This window comes from Fundulus heteroclitus, chromosome 15 (assembly GCF_011125445.2).
Source record: "Fundulus heteroclitus isolate FHET01 chromosome 15, MU-UCD_Fhet_4.1, whole genome shotgun sequence".
NCBI lineage: Eukaryota > Metazoa > Chordata > Actinopteri > Cyprinodontiformes > Fundulidae > Fundulus > Fundulus heteroclitus.
The window spans coordinates 30,606,913-30,623,808 of NC_046375.1; the positions used below are offsets into that span (position 1 = coordinate 30,606,913).

General features: G+C 42.6%; 1 long non-coding RNA gene across 1 annotated transcript; it reads right to left on the reverse strand.

Moving 5' to 3' along the window:
- Window positions 1–15,212: 15,212 nt before the first annotated feature.
- Window positions 15,213–16,383, reverse strand: LOC118566088. The gene is made up of 3 exons (XR_004932787.1): window positions 15,676–16,383; window positions 15,417–15,467; window positions 15,213–15,333 (listed from the first exon to the last, which is right to left on the reverse strand). It is a non-coding gene; the product is annotated as an uncharacterized LOC118566088 (long non-coding RNA).
- Between the last annotated feature and the right edge of the window lie 513 nt (window positions 16,384–16,896).

Consider the following 16,896-nt stretch of genomic DNA (forward strand, 5'->3'; position numbering starts at 1 on the left):
CCTTTTTCCAAGTCATTTGGTCAATGGTGCAATGACCACCACCTTGTTATCAATGCCAGGAAAACAGAAGATATGATCATTGACCCGAAGTCTCTAGGGAACAATTGGCCGCTTTTTGTTCATGACCAAAAAATAAGTCAGGTCTGTTCTTACAGATATTTGGATGTTTACATAAATAACTTGTTAAAGTGGGAAATTCATATCAATATGTTACGTTCCAGTCTACAGCAGAGACTGTATTTCTTACGTAGACTCAGAGTTTTTGTGGTTAACCAGAAGCTCATGTTTTTATTCTATCAGCCCCTATTGGAAAGCATCATCAGGTTTGGAATGTAAGCATGGTACGGCAACCTCTCTGTGCAACTAAAATTTAAACTTTGCATGGTACAAACTTCAATGAAGGTGATAGGAAGGACTCATAACTCCTCCCTGTAGTCCATCTATGAACAGTCTGTCCTGAGACTTGCTCGAAAGGTACTATCTGATCCTGTTCACATCCTCAACTCACAATATGAGCCAGACGGTAGGCAAACTGTTTAGAATCCCTGCTTGCAGACTTAACAGATTTAAAAACTCATTCGTCTCTTCCTCAATCAAATAAATTTGATTGAGGAAGTTAAATAAAGCAGATATATAGTATCTTGTCATGCTTCTGATATTCTAGTCTTTTCTGCTGGTCTGATTTGCTGGATTGTATATGTGAATGTGCCACTGCTCTTTTAAAGACAGGCACAGATAGAAATGACTGTGTATGCAGCCCCCCCCCCCCCCACACACCGACATCATTCATTCAGTTACACAGTGAGGGTCCGGGCTATGAATAGATGGGCACAACGGCGGAACTTCAGACATGCGCAGGACAAAAGCTTTTGTCAGCAGTAAAGCACTCCGTGCTTTACTACATAACGCTTTAGGATAAAGTTGTAAGTACTTGCATCTTTAATGGAACCTGTGATCCTTAAAGCTCCGCGTACACTGTACGAGTTTTTGCCCTTTTCGGGACGATTCTTCAGTCGTGCGACAATTTTTTGAATTGGGCCGAATTTCAGCTTGATCGTACAGGGGGGGAGGAGGTGCGACTGGCTTCTCACGACCACCTCCTGATCAGGAATCGGACGGTCGATTGAAATCAAACATGTTTGAAATTCAGTCGGCCATCGTGAGGTTTTCGTGAGCGCATCCTGCTGTTCAAGCAGAGCTACGACAGTTTCCGAGCCGTTTTTTGCCCCAACCCCGCGCACTGCGCACGCGCAAAGTAGATTTAACTGACTATCGTGACATTGTTGATAAACAAAGAGGAAAATGCTGGGGTGTTAAATGTGCACGGCCGCCAGCTTACCTCGAGTTCTTTCTGTAAAACTGACAGACCGTAGTAGTCACGTTTGCTCAGCCATGTCTTTGTCCAAATACGTCGTCGCCTTTTCTTTTTAGGGCTTTCTGCACACAAAATTGCACATATTGCCAAAGCAGCGCGTTTCTCTCTGATAATGTTTACAGTAGCCATCGACACTTCCGTCTTCTTCTTCGTCGTCTTCTTCTGTCTACGTTCGGATGTACAGTGTGAGCACTCCGGTCGCGTCCGAGCGTCACGCCGTACACAGATCGTTAGCGGTGAACTTTTAAACCCCGCGGTTCCGTCACACAGTTTGAGATGTATATAAGTACCACGACTGAAAAACTCGTACAGTGTACGCCAGAGATAATAGGGTATACCTCATGTCACTTTTTAATCCGATTTTGATGGATTGGAAGTGGGCGGGGCGATTAAAAAGGGGCGGGGCTTATTTTTTAATTGACCTTTTAGGTGATCACATGATCGTCACGTGACCCTGCTCGTGACCCTCATGTGACACCCTATCATTGACCCCTACCGTGACCTCCATATGACCCCACCACGTGACCCCTCATGTGACACCCCCCCACATTAATCATTATTAAATTAATTATTCTTTTATTTATTGTATTATTATTATTTTCATTTATATTCATATCATTAATAATATTATTACTACTATCATTGATATTATAGTAATTATTTAATTCTGTTACGCATACCCAACCCTTTTTAGTAGTATTATTGTAATCATTTAAAGTTATTTATAATTATTTAACTCTGTTATACATACCCAATCTTTTTATTAGTATTATTATGATTATTTTGAATTATTTAATTCCGTTACGCGCACCCAATCTTTAAGGTGGGAGGAAATCACTCTTTGTTTCAGCCGTAAAAGCAGTCAGACTCTGAATACTTAAAGTTTCAAAATAAAGATTAAAAATAAAACTATATAAATCGTTTAGACGCATAAGCTTCCCCATCTGGAATCTGTAAATAAAAAGCTCAGGGTTCTCGCTCAGCCCAGAATCCTGCGATGCAACCCCTCAGCTCTCCCTGTAAACAGCAAGCGTTTAACCTCAGTTACTGACTGCTTACCAGTTGCAGCTTACAACATAATAAGTCCATACACTCTACAGGTCACTGTCAGTTTGAGGGTCATAAGTTTACTCGGTCAGTAAGCAGTTAAAATAATACTCAACCTGTTTGAAGCGCCGCGCGGGAGGAGACACAAGGGGGGAGATCTCGCTTTCTCTCAATCATCTGACCCCTCAACACAAAAACTGTGTCTTTCTCTACAGTTAGCTTGTGATATAATAAATGCATATTAATAATAAAATATATAAAAACCCAAATACAGACCTCTTATCCTTCATTTAGCATCACTACGTGCGTGGGAAGGTATGGCTGAAGAAAAGTTAATGAAACGGGTATATTACACGCCTTCGCACCCCGGCTCTTTCGGCGGGGTAGATAGACTACAGAGAGCTCTGGAAAGTGAAACGGGCGAGAAGGTAGCGGTTGAAAAGGTCCGAGACTTTTATCGGAACAAGATGCTTATTCTCTGCATAAACCCGCAAGAATTAGATTTCCTAGAAATAGAGTGTTTGTCACCGGGCCTCTGAAACAGTTCCAAGCCGATCTTTGTGATATGCAGAGCATGTCCGAAGAAAACGACGGTTACAATTATTTATTAACCGTTATCGACGTATTTTCCAAAAGAGCCTATGCTAGGGCTTTAAAAAGGAAAACAGCCTCTGACGTCGTAAAAGCTTTTGAATCCGTTTTAAAGGAGAGTCAGATTCCTAAGAAGCTTCAAACTGATGACGGAAAAGAATTTTTCAACAAATCATTCAAAGCGCTGATGGATAAAAACGGTATTAAACATTTTTCCACGGCTAGTGAAATAAAAGCGTCTGTGGTTGAGAGGTTTAACCGTACGTTAAAATCAAGAATGTGGAGATATTTCACCGCAAACAACACTCTCCGATATCTAAACGTGCTTCAGGATCTGGTCAAAAGCTACAACCACGGTTATCATTCAAGTATTAAAATGGCACCTATCCAAGTCACCGCTAGTAACGCTTTTCAAGTGTTTCAAAATCTGTACGGGACCAATTCCAAATGCAGTACAAAAGTCAAGACGGTGTTTAAACCAGGCGATCATGTCAGAATCTCCAAGCTGCGTGGAGTGTTTGACAAGAAATATGAACAGAGTTTCACGGACGAAATCTTTACAGTTACAGAAGTGCTACAACGATTTCCACCCGTCTTCAAACTGAAAGATTTAGACGGGGAGCCCGTCCAAGGTTCTTTTTATGCGGAGGAGCTTCAAAAGGTTAAAATGTCAAAAAACAAAATGTATCAAGTGGGTGAGATATTAGACAAACGCACCGTGCGGGGGGTCAAACAGGTCTTAGTACGTTGGAAAAATTGGCCGGAGAAATTCAACAGCTGGGTGAGAGCCGACGACCTGCGAGACGTATAAAAGAAGACGTTGCTCTCTGACGGTTGACAGTGCAACATGGACCGTTTAACTCAGGACGAGGGATTTTACCTGACGCTACCCTCCAACGCCAGCCTCGATGTCTTTAAGGATAATAACATATCGAGTTTCTGCGTGGATTTAGCCGAGCATATCAATTTACAAGGACAATGGCAAGTGGCATTGACCGAGGTTTCTTATCCACACACATGGCATAATGTCCCCTCAGAAAATGCTTTTTTCGAATGGCGGAAAGCGAGCGAGGAACAAGTCCATCGCATACAGATTGGAAACGGATACTACAGTAATATGAATCAGCTTATCAAGAGATCGAAGCTCATCTGAGAAAGATAGATTCAGATATTTATTTCAAGGTTAACAAACTCGCAAACATACTTACCTTCCAGGCCGGCGCTCAGTACTACCTACGTTTTCACGCTCCACTGGCCTACATGCTCGGCGCGGAACCCGGAAAATGGATCAAATTTGACCACTGGCACGCCCCTCACCCTATAGATTATAAAGCGGGTTTCTACCACCTCTATTTTTACAGCGACGTAGTTACGCCGCAGATAGTAGGGGACGCATACGCACCCCTCTTGCGAACGGTTCAGGTCCAGGGTGTGTTTGGAGATATTATCACGCAGACCTTTCATAACCCCTACTATCTCCCCGTTGCCAAGAAACATATTGAAAATATACAAGTTGAAATTAAAACGGATCAAAACACCCCGGTGAAATTTACATACGGAAAGTGCATCGTGAAACTACATTTCAGACCCGTTGCTTCACGCAGAGCGTTCAGGTGAAGCGGATTGCGCTTATAAAAACACACGATTGTGACCGGAATCATTCATAGCTGTTCAACCACTCACACCGACAACGTTGCAGCGTTCTAAAAACGTGAGGAAGAAGCTACGATAATCAAGACAACATGGTTTTCTTAAGAGAGGACCCGCATCGTTTTATCCCTTACTACCAGAACCAGGTAGGGGGAGAATTACCCGGTTTCTATGGTGCCCCTGTTATGTATGGCCGGGGGATAGGATCCATATTTTCAAAATTATTTCGTTTTGTCTCACCCCTATTTAAATCCGGCTTCGCTATTGCTAAACCGCATCTGAAAAAGGCTGCCACAAACATCGCCTCGGACGTCATAGGTAAAGCTATGACGAAAATAAACGGCTCGCACGAGGGTGTGAATAACCAGGAGGGGTCGGGGGTTATGGTCTTGTCAAGAAGAGCTAGAAAGAGAACTCCGGGGCAACGTGTTGGGCGTTCACAAATAGTTGTGCCGCGCAAAAAGAAGAAATCAGTCGGCAGGAGCGAAGCAAGAGGGAGGAAGTCCGCTGCACGCAAGGATATATTTAGCTGAATTATTATTCTTCAATAACAATAAAACATGGCTCTTTTACACCGGAAATCATCAGAATGTACGCTGGCGGAACTCGACTTGTTTTCCGCCCCCATGACACAACTTTCTATCGAAGATAAGCTCTACACAGAAATATTACCCGTGTCAGCGATTACAGACACCGGGCCTATCGAGTTCTTTATCCCCGGAGATGGAGAGAAATACTTGGATTTGAACGATACTTTGCTCCACGTCCGTCTAAAGATCACCAACGCGGATGGAAGCGACCTGGCTAACGACGCCGCTGTCGGGTTGATAAATTACCCGTTGAATACAATGTTTAGTCAATGCGATGTTATTCTGGGGGACAGGCTAATTTCGCAGAGTAGCGCAACTCACCCGTACAGAGCAATGATTGAAACTCTGCTCAACTATTCAGAAGACACGTTAAAGAGCCAATTTAGCGCGGGCCTCTTTTACAAAGACACAGCGGGAGCTATTGACTCTATCGTTACCACCGACGGTCCAAATTCGGGGATGAACAAGAGAGCCGCTTTCACCGCTAATTCCAGAGAGTTACACCTGATGGGCCCGCTTCACGCAGATATTTTCTTCTGCGAAAGACTCCTCTTGAATTCTGTCGATATGAGGGTTAAACTAACCAGAGCCAGCGACGCCTTCTCTCTCATGGGACCGCGTGATTCAACCTTCAGACTGAAAATTCTGGGGGCTTCGCTATTTATGAAAAAAGTTTCAGTCTCCCCGGCTATCCGACTAGGGCATGCCTCAGCATTAACGAGAGGAAACGCCCTCTATCCTCTTTCGCGCGTGAACGTGAAAACGTACTCTGTCCCTGAAAATTCCAGGATATGTACTCAGGAGAATCTCTTTTTGGGAACGATGCCGAAATATGTCGTTTTAGGTATGGTCAACCACGAGGCATTCACCGGAAGGAGAAGCATGTCGCCTTTCAACTTTAAGCATATGGATGTGGAATATTTAGCGCTCTGCAAAGACGGCAGACAGGTCCCCGCCAAAGCGTTTCAACCCCAATTCAACAACGGTATTTCAGTCAGGGAATATTACAACATGTTCACCTCTACAGGTCGTCATTTAAAAGACCTTCCTTTAAGCATCGCTCGTGAGGAATTTAACGAGGGTTATTCCCTGTTTGTCGTTATTCCCTGATTGTTTCTCAATCCGAGCGAGGACGCAGACGCTCTGTCACCGGTGTGCAAAGGTAATTTGAGACTGGAAATGAGATTCAGAGTTCTGATGCCTCACACGAGCACCCTGATTGTGTACGCGTGTTACGACTCAATTTTGGAAATCGACTCAAAAAGGCAGGTCCTGGTGGATTTTTATTAAAACATGAATAACCACGAGATCGAGAGTCTGATGCATCACCTACTGGGGGACCTATTTTGCGGCGTTTGGGCTTGTGATCAGCTGCCATTACTCAAACGCACGTACAGAGGCCCCGCCTATTTTATCGTCAACACTCATCCTTCACACATGCCTGGAGAACACTGGCTAGCATTGACTTTGGAGGAGAATGATGGAGCCACCTTTTTCGACTCTTACGGATTTCCCCCAGATTTCGAATTTTATCCCTTCGAGCATAGTGACATTTTTGAAAGAGAGATCCTCGAAAATATTGTATCATAATCGTCAACTTCAAGACACTCTATCCCTTGTGTGCGGTCATCATTGTGTTTATTATCTTTGTCATAAAGCCTGCGGGTTATCGATGGATGAAATATTGGCTACCTACGACGACGATGTTTATAAAAACGATGTCGTCGTATTTGATTTTGTGAAAAAATATCAGCGTTGTGTCAAAAATAGGACCCCGTGCTCGTTTAATCACGGAACGTGTTCTTTACAAATGTTTAAAGATTGTTACAAACTGTAACCGGTCTAGAAGAAAAACACTGTACGCACGAATAATTTGAAACAATAAAAGTATCTTTATTACAAATTGATTTCTCTAGTTTCTATTTCATACAGAGTTTTAAGGAGAAAATTTCAACCATGCAGGGTTCTTCACTCTTTTACTCTTGACTCGTTCGTTGTAGGGGGTTGGATGCTCAAAGTCTATTCCGGAGAATTTAGGGGACAACACAATTTTTCCTTTTCGTTTTGCAAAAGGTTTAGCTCCGTTCTTCTCCGATACGTCCGTTTCCGTCAAGCCTCTGTATTGCTCCCGGGCTTGCGGATTGCTGACTGAGGACACAGGGATGTTTAGCTCCTTCAGGGCGGTCATGAAATGGTTCCAGCCTACAGGTTCCTGGGTCTGTGTTTTCCTCTTAAACGGCAGCAGAAGGTTTTTCAGCAAATCGAGTAGATGTGAGCCTCCCATCACACGATCCCAATAAACAAATTCGCCTTTCGACGTCCAACCAGTACCATGTAGGGACAACTTTTTCAATATGTATTCTGCGTTTTTGCGATCTCTGTTTGGTAGAGCTTTTAGAACTTCGCTAGCGGTTTCATCCAATTCCATAGGAGAGGGTGTAGAAGCAGTAGAATCAGAGCCAGAGTCCGCCTCACCGTCATTATTGTCCGGGGTAGGGTTACGCTGCAAAGTTAAAGTCACTCTAGGTTCCTCCAGCTGACTTTGTTTGATCAGAGTCAGATATCTCTGTAGCAGAGCGTTGTACCTTTTAATTTTTTCATAAGAACTTAGTCCCTGTTCATTCAGTATTTCCCTCATTTTAGAATCCAAATCCTCTTCAGCCGTCTGTCTGATAGAAGGCTCTGACGGAGTCAAACGTTTGAACTGATGCGGAGAGACGAGATACATCTTTTGCGCCGTCCTAAGAGACATTTTCTCATCTCCTGATGAGACCTCCCACCAGCTCTCCGATTAAAGGGGCCACAACGCTTAGCAGGGGTAAAATAAACCCACCTGTTTGATTTTTCAGAGCCAGCTGCTTGCGTTTTAAACCCGTTCTTTTATCAGCCAGCAGTCTGATGATCTTTTTCTGCTTTTGCAGTTTTTTATGTTGAGCGGGAGATACTTTAACGTTACCTTTTAAGATATTCAGAGCTATTTCACACAAGGCTTTAAGAAAATCCGGCGAGCAGTGAGCGAGAATGTCTTTCCGTTTCTGTGGGGTGGCATGATACAGAGCCCTGAAAAGAGGTATGTTCCTTCTTATGCGAGTTGACATGGTAAATTAATTTACTTGGGTACATACACAGCCGGCCACTGACCAGGGAGCATTCCCGTTCTCAGTCTGAAACGATCTGGGCAAGTGGGAGTCAGATCGACGATTAAATACCCGTGAGGTTCTCTGGTGGCGTCTTGAAAACTCTCCATAAAGAACGTTTTCTCTGACGGGAACATCTGACGGGCTAATATATTCAGCTGCAGTTTATCTCTGGGGTTCTTAAACAACACCATATAATTAGTGTTTAAGCTGATGGTGCGGCTGTACTTGCCTTGATGAAACACGTTCTGAGTCAGCATCATCACGCTCATATTTCTGTGATGTCTGTATTGCGTAAAAATCTTGACCACTTCTGGATGCTCCGAAGCCTGGAAAATTACATCGTCCAATATAACCAGATGATTCTGATCAGGAGGAAACAGATTTTCATCATCAAAAGAATCAGGTAGTCCTTCGATGAATTTAATCTTTTTATTCATTCTCTGCAATTCAGCGTACATGGGTTGAAGAGATGTATAAATCCATACAATATTTACAGGTACAACATCCATAACATGGTTACAATTCTGCAAAACACATTTAACAAAAAAAGATTTTCCACACCCGCTCGGACCCACTATCAGACATGAAAAAGGGGTTTTGAATCTAGGGTCAAATTCAATCTCCTGTGTTTCACCGGAGAGCGACATTGTTCTCGGTTAACCTTTTTAGTAACCAAAAGGGAGAGTTGTTCCGTCAGGAAAAAGCCTTCTCTTGTCATACACCACACGGAACTTTTTCTGAAATGTGGTATTTTTAAGTTGGAAGTTTCTTTTATCCCTCCTGATGGTATGCTGCGGAGCTTCTAACACGCCCTCTGTAGACCCCTGCAGATAACCTTCTACCAACTCTTTCACACTGTCAAAATTCACCCTCTCACTGCATTCCTGAGTTTGAGTGATGCCTTTACAACGCATCACAACTTTTTTCTGGTTTCTTGTCTGGTAAGCGTAGCTTTTGGGGCCTGTTGAAACAAATTGCTGTATGGTATCACCCCCCAGCTCATCCGTTAAATCCCCCAAATAATTTCCCAGCTCGAGGGAGGTCTGACCCGGTTTAACCACGTAGATCAGGCTGTCTGTGTCAATGTACAAAACGCGCTCCTGAAGCGGTTCGAGACAGGTGAATAGTTTCAACCGTGCGTGTGCCGTGGTGAATGCCGCGATAAACACATTATTCACCTTGTTGGGGGGAGAGATGCATCGCTTGTTGTATTTCCACTGAATCATACACATGTCATCGTTCAGAAAGTGAAAGTAAATCACCGTGTATTTACCTGAAAACAGGAAGTTAAAAAACTCAGCTGAGTCTGTCACAATGGTAGTTTGACCCAGATCATTTCTCTGCGCAAATTTTCCCCAAAAACTGTTCAAACACAGTTTAGCCACCTGCCTTTTAGCAGGATTCACCTCAATCTTCCGTACATCTAGCTGGATGCCTTGGTTCAGTTTGTAGTCTGCCACATACTTTAACCTGCTCTCCTCATCCGTAGCTTCAGCGGGAAAACCTGAAGCTTCCTGCTTACCCTTGAGAAAAGTGTTGATATACGGTTTAAAGATTGAACTGCTCTGGTTCTCAAAATGCCAAACCTCACTGATTTCAGCGACGGTGTAACCGAGTTCCAGAGCTTTGTTGAATTCGGGGGTTACCCACACCCCCGTCAACGCTCTCTCTCGGTCAGTGTGGTTGCATGGGCCTGCCTGGTAGTTCATTTCGGCGCAAGCACGGCAGAGAGTAAACACGAGTTTACCGGTAGATGTCTTGTACGGCAAAACGGGAAAAAACAGACCGCGGGGTGGAAACACAGTAGCCCTGATGAACCCGAAATAGCTACATGGATCGTCAAAATCTTTGCAGATGATTTTGGGGTGGCCGAGAGGATAGGGACAGTTTGCGTTCACGTACGGGTACAATGAGGTGAAATCTACATAATGCACCGATTCCTCCTCCTCCGCCGTGTACCGGAGTCTGAGAGCACAAGTACGCCCGCCGTATAAGGCATCACGCGGGGAAAGAGGCTCCGGTGCTTTGAATGACTGTAGAAACCTTTTGAGACCCGGGTGTGAGTCCTTCATTAGGATCCAGTCGTGTTCCCATATAACTTCTAATTGCACGCCGTAAACCGATTGCAATAACCTCGCTCTCTCCATGGTAGCAGAGTGGAATGTTTCAAAGCAAACCCCCCTGAGAGGACAGGTCTGGTCGGGTGGAAAGCAAGTGGGACACCCATGAAAAAAACACCCGTTGAACTCAAACGCGATTTTCACCCCTCGAACCTCCGCGTATCCATCGATGTGATAAGGGCCGATTTTCTTTTCACCTTTATTGAGCGCATGCTGAATGAAAATGCCTCGTTCCTGAGCTACCCATTCTAACCACTGAATAGACGCGTTCGAAAATGTTTTACATTGTCGTCGGTAATCCACCGGGGAGGGGATCGCGAGAGTGTTAGGAGGGAGGAAATTGGATGTAAAGACATTCATACAGGCTGAGGCAATGGTGATCGACTTTAAAGGATCCACGGTTGTCTCTTTAAAGAACTCTTCTCTGAATTTCACACAAGCCTTGAAAAGAATCTCCACATCATTTTGACAATAATAAAGAGCTTCTTTCTGAAAGGCAAAGGGGTGTTTACAAGCCTCGTTGTACCAAGTGTAAAACCGATCCTGTTCGGCAGGGTTCATGCGATCTACCCCGTAGAAGCTGGGGGGAGGAAGCGGACCCACGTAGTTTAAAGTCTTCTCAGAGGAGAACAAGTGAGGGAAAAACCCTTTACAGTGATCGTTAAATCCCAATGCTTTCGGCATTTGGCTGAGTTTCATCGTAAGGAATGAAAGACTGTCGGTGAATTTCAGAGCGTAATCAGGCTCGGTAAAACAGAGAACTTTACTTCCCTGTGTTATTAAATGTGGTTTAATGCCCAATTCAACCATCACACTCAGAACCAAGTAAGAGTCAAACCCACGACTGTTGTGAGCTAGGAAAGTGTAACCTTTATAACAAGGTTTTCTAAAATGGAGCAGAAAATCCCTGACGCAGTTCAGGCCGTAAGAGTACCAAACTTCCCCCGCCAAAGTTTTTGTGTAGACAAGGAATGGGATGTGTCTCCCAGTTTGATCTGTAAAAGTTTCAAAATCGTAAAAAAACAGTTTATTTCCGAGTTCAGGGTCTGTTAGTGTGGGTTGAATGTAACACTGGTGCTCGTTTAACGTTACATCAACACCGCTAGGGAGTTTCTGACGACAGATCGTGCATTTTATTGAACACTCGTGAGGTTTGCTCTCTTTGCCGGCTGACAAATCATATAGCCTTTTACAAACAGGACAGAATTTAGTCGTTTCGCAGTTACTCACATGCTTTCCGAGGTAAGGTCTCAATCTGGGCTGTTTATGCCTATCGAGGCAGAATGAATTACGACAGATTCGGTTACAATCTGCGCATTGTACAGAGTTGTACCACTGCAGAGTACATTTTGGATCGAGACAAACCGCACAGCGACCTTCGCAGTTATGTCTGTTGATGTTTTGGAAGCCGCTAAAGCAATAGCTGCAAATGTACTTAGAACCTGTGAATGCTGTGAGACTTTTTATTCCATAGTAATGATTTTTTAACAGAAACAAAAAAATTGGATTTGAACGATCGGAAAAGTCAGTCTGGAATTTACGAAGCATTGCATCCTTACCGTCTTTATAGAAAACCACAATTTTCCTGTTGACAATCTTTTCAAATTTCTGCACATCGCTGAAAGTGACGGGGGTTTGCTCTGTGAGGCCTGCTGTGCGTTGCCAAAGTACAGCTTGCTGCACGGCTTGGGCGTCTGTAAAAGCAGGGTTACATAGATGGGCAAGACTGATTGAAAAACAGAGCTGATCAGAACGATTGGCGACGATATACAAATGTTGACGTTTTTTACGAATCAGTTCACAGTCCAATGTTTTTTCGGCTTTACGTTTGACACCTCCATGAGGGTTTCTTACAACCTGAACAATCATTTCTAAGTTGTTTGGATCCGGCAATTCCGCGTTTGACTGCGTTAGCTCCTCTAAAAATTCCAGAAATGCAGGCAGAATTGAATCACGTTCATCATTTACTTGAACGACGGCGTGATGAGAAAATTCTTCTCCGCTCAATTCTAGTTGGATAATATCGCTACGAGAGGCCAAACGAGCAGCTGACTCTGCGAGCTCTGTGAGAATGTGATACACTTGTGTGTAAAATTCAGCGGGGTTGGGAGCGTCGCCGGCTCGCGAGGTAATGACGTTGAAAGGACGTCTTATTTCTGTAACATTGAAACCTTCTCGCTCTCTCTGAGTTTGTTGGGTATGTTCAGAGCTGTTTACAGCTCGCTCTCCATGACTAGTGCACGGTTGATCTGCTCGATCGAGTGTGGGGAGGTTGGGTGCAATGAGGCTTGGCTGATGAGGCTGGTTGGATGAGGGATTTTGCGAAGCATGATTCAAAGAACCTGAGGGAATATGTTAAACGTTTTCTACAAGACTACCCCCATGTTGCTCATACTGAAGGTTTGTAGGATTAGGGCTAAATGTTTGAGAGAGAGAAACGTTTAATTGATGAATCGCTTGTTCTAACCTGGACGGTGAATGTGGAGCTACATTGAAAGAACCAGGCACGCGGTGAACAGGAAGCTCATTAACCATTTGTGTGATTTCGTGTAAAGCATTTGTAACTTGTTGTTGAAACTCTAAGGAATTATTTTCAGGTGAGTATGGTTGAGAGAAAGAATCGTTTAATCGTTGGACGGCTCGTTCTACAGACAGTAAGCCTTGAAGATCCAAATCTGGACCCTGAGTTCTGACGGGGGAATTTGGGGTTAGATTGAGAAATTCGGTTGCAGGGTGTACAGGGAGATTACGGAGTTCATTCACAGCTTCAACAATTTCATACAATGCATTCCTCATTGGCTGATTATCCATGTTTACAGAGGTCACGATTTAAAAGGTTAACTCTACTGTAGCGTTGACGTCTTGGCGGTTTCGTCCAGCAGACACTTGCAGGTTCTCAGAAGTTCAGAGCTTTTCCTGATGTGGAACCCTCCTTTGCGACCGGAAAGTGGAATTTTCTGAATACTCTCCACCGCTTCTGTAATTTGACCAAAATAATTATAATTTGGAGAGAATACAACATTGATTTATTATACGAGAAACCAAATTGTAGAAAAATAATAAATATAATAATGATAATTATATTAATAATAATAAAAGAAAAGAAAACAGTCGTTGATTTATTATGATATAATAAAGAAAAGAAGGAGGCTGTTTTTTTTTTTTTTTTTTTTTATTCATTTTATTAAAAGGAAACATAGTTCTTTGAAAGCTTTGAGATTCAGATTTACCTGTCATAATCCTCCGGGCTTTAATTGATCCGGATAAGTTTTTGTTGATGGCTTCTTGATACCTCAGGGCGGTAGATTGTAGCTTCACCAAAATGGATAGTTGCCTCTTACGTTTTAAAGTGGGTGTTCCCCGTCTGGCGGTTGGGGCTGCAAAATAAAAAAATAAAAATAAACAATAAATAAAAAATAATAATATATATATATATATATATATATATATATATATATATATATATATATATATATATATATTTAAATAAGTAAATACAATTAAATAAATGAGTAAAAACCAGCATAGAGGTGAAAAGTGAAGAGAGATCGAGGAGCAGAGGTGTGATTCGAACACACACACACACACACACACACACACACACACACACGCACACACACACACACACACACACACACATACACACACACACACATAAGGTTGGCATGGTTAACATATCCCTACTTTGTAAAATATCCTGACTGGAAAGGTTAAAAACCTGTGATGGTCCCCACTAAGATGGTGGAAGACGCACACATACACACACACATACAGCGGGAGGGAGGCATACATATTTTTGAACCGTGCAGAAAACTAGTTTACACTTTAAGACTGTAAATAAAGAAATAATGATTTAATTATTAAATTAATTAATAAAAAAGCTGTATTACTCACTATCTGAGGAGGTTCCAAGGTTTTTTTGACCAGTTTGAGGTGGGTTTAAGGGTTCTACCTTCACATTCTTCTCTCCTCCAAGAGCGAGGGGGCTTGCTTCTGTAAGCAGAGAGGCTTTTAAAAACAAGGCTAATACAACTCTTACAAAAACCCGAGCGCTTTAAATGCAAACTCATAAAAAACTATAATATATATATATATATATATATAAATAAGTAAATACAATTAAATAAATGAGTAAAAACCAGCATAGAGGTGAAAAGTGAAGAGAGGCCGAGGAGTAGAGGTGTGATTCGAACACACACACACACACACACACACACACACATACAGCGGGAGGGAGGCATACATATTTTTGAACCGTGCAGAAAACTAGTTTACACTTTAAGACTGTAAATAAAGAAATAATGATTTAATTATTAAATTAATTAATAAAAAAGCTGTATTACTCACTATCTGAGGAGGTTCCAAGGTTTTTTTGACCAGTTTGAGGTGGGTTTAAGGGCTCTACCTTCACCTTCTCTCCTCCAAGACCGAGGGGGGCTGCTTCTGTAAGCAGAGAGGCTTTTAAAAACAAGGCTAATACAACTCTTACAAAAACCCGAGCGCTTTAAATGCAAACTCACCCTCTGATGGGTGCTGAAGGGAAGCTGCTTGTGAATTGTCACCCTCTTGCTTTGCTGCGAGCGAACCAAAGACTGTGCACACTGAGGAATATGAATCGATGAAAATTACGTCGTTATCGTCGCGTTCTGCATACGTTGCACACTGAGGACTGGACTTGGTCTGAGCAGCGGCGCCGGGGAATAGAGTCGTTTTGCCCGACTTACGAGACAATTTACTCATGGGCTGAGTGCGTTTGGGGGTTTGTAGAGCGTGTGAAGCTCTCCCGTATTGAGCATCAATGTAACCGTTCCCCCTGAAATCTATAAAAATAAGATGAAGATGGTTAGAACTTCAGTTAGTGTTTTACAAGGATATCATTAAAGTGAATATGAGGTTGGATTACCAAAGTCAGAATTTTGATGAAAGATGTTGTTAAGATCGCTCACAGTGGGGTCTGAGGAATAATTAGAGATAAAAAAGAGAGAGAGAGAGAGAGAGAGGTGAGAAACTGCTGTACGCTGACGTGGTAGGGGATTTCCTACAGCGTCAGTGAGGGTTTCCCTGGAGCGAGTTACACACATTACCTAGAGGAGTCCGTGGAAGATAAAAAAACTAAAAAACCATGCATAGATACAATATATAAACAGGAAAGGGTAACTTACGGTATATCACAGGTGGAGCGCGTGTAGACCGGTCATTGTAGTTCTGAGCGGTTGTAGCTCGCCGCGAAGAAGGAAGTTGTGACATGTTTCGGAGGAGTCACCGTGCATGCATTCAGTTAGGTGGGAAGAGGGCCTTATATATACATTATTGATAATACAGGCATTGTGTTTGTCCGCGTGATGGGGATTTTTAGGATACGTAAAGGCGTGAAATATAACATCCTGTCGATTTTTTTTTTTTTTTTTTTTGTGACAAGGTGTCCGCTATTTATAAATACTAAGCATGACGGCGCGAGGGTTGTAAAGAAAGAGACAGTTTTTGTGTTGAGGGGTCAGATGATTGAGGGAAAGCGAGATCTCCCCCCTTGTGTCTCCTCCCGCGCGGCGCTTCGAACAGGTTGAGTATTATTTTAACTGCTTACTGACCGAGTGAACTTATGACCCTCAAACTGACAGTGACCTGTAGAGTGTATGGACTTATTATGTTGTAAGCTGCAACTGGTAAGCGGTCAGTAACGCTTGCTGTTTACAGGGAGAGCTGAGGGGTTGCATCGCAGGATTCTGGGCTGAGCGAGAACCCTGAGCTTTTTATTTACAGATTCCGGATGGGGAAGCTTATGCGTCTAAACGATTTATATAGTTTTTATTTTTAATCTTTATTTTGAAACTTTAAGTATTCAGAGTCTGACTGCTTTTACGGCTGAAACAAAGACTGATTTCCTCCCACCTTAAAGATTGGGTGCGCGTAACGGAATTAAATAATTCAAAATAATCATAATAATACTAATAAAAAGATTGGGTATGTATAACGGAGTTAAATAATTATAAATAACTTTAAATGATTACAATAATACTACTAAAAAAGGTTGGGTATGCGTAACGGAATTAAATAATTACAATAATATCAATGATAGTAGTAATAATATTATTAATGATATGAATATAAATGAAAATAATAATAATACAATTAATAAAGGAATAATTAATTTAATAATGATTAATGTGGGGGGTGTCACATGAGGGGTCACGTGGTGGGGTCATATGGAGGTCACGGTAGGGGTCAATGATAGGGTGTCACATGAGGGTCACGAGCAGGGTCACGTGACGATCATGTGATCACCTAAAAGGTCAATTAAAAAATAAGCCCCGCCCCTTTTTAATCGCCCCGCCCACTTTTAATCCATCAAAATCGGATTAAAAAGTGACAGGAGGTATACCCTA